The following is a 694-nucleotide window of genomic DNA, read 5'->3' on the forward strand; positions in this document are numbered from 1 at the left end:
GTAATTTTACCTTTAAAGCTGCAACAATGGTCTTAAGTCTGTATGATGAAAGCCTGGCTGATGAAGAGGCTTGGCTTCTGCTCTTGGGGTTGTCATCACATCTAAGAGGCAAACCGCTTTGGAGGATAAGGGAGTCCCCTTCACATTGCTGTTCATTGTAGAAGTGGTTATGGTTTTCATACGTTTTTGAATTAAGACTTGCAGCCACTTGCGTGGATAAACGCGAAGGGAATCGCAGCTTGCAAAGCTCTCGGCCAGGGAACATGAGCTTCAAATAGAGGGCAAATGTTGTTTTTAAAAATAATATTTCCTATTGTAATAGACCTGGGGCGTATTATGTCACGGGTGTGGTGGCTTTTGGCTGGGAACACCCTGAGCCTCCCTTGGGCCTGGCACAACTCCTTTTGCGAGCGGGCAGACCAGCGCCTTCCTCCGGAGGCGCCGAGGCGTGGAGGCGCCCGGGGCGCAACTGGCCCTCCTGTGGCCCGGCAGGTCCGCGCCAGCCTCCGCGCCTCAGAGCTCCGGGCCGGGGGAGGGAAGCCGAGGCCACCGGCCGCCGCCCCGCAGCGGGAGGGGGCTGGCGGAGACAGCGCGGTCGGGGCAGCTTCAGGTTTCCTCCTGGAGCCGGTGTCGGGCGAGGCAGGGGCCGGGAGGTGGGCAGGCGGGGATCCAGTGGCAGGGGGGAGGCGCGGGG

This window comes from Rhinopithecus bieti, unplaced genomic scaffold (genome assembly GCF_001698545.2).
Source record: "Rhinopithecus bieti isolate Rb0 unplaced genomic scaffold, ASM169854v2 scaffold_18354, whole genome shotgun sequence".
Classification (NCBI taxonomy): Eukaryota; Metazoa; Chordata; class Mammalia; order Primates; family Cercopithecidae; genus Rhinopithecus; species Rhinopithecus bieti.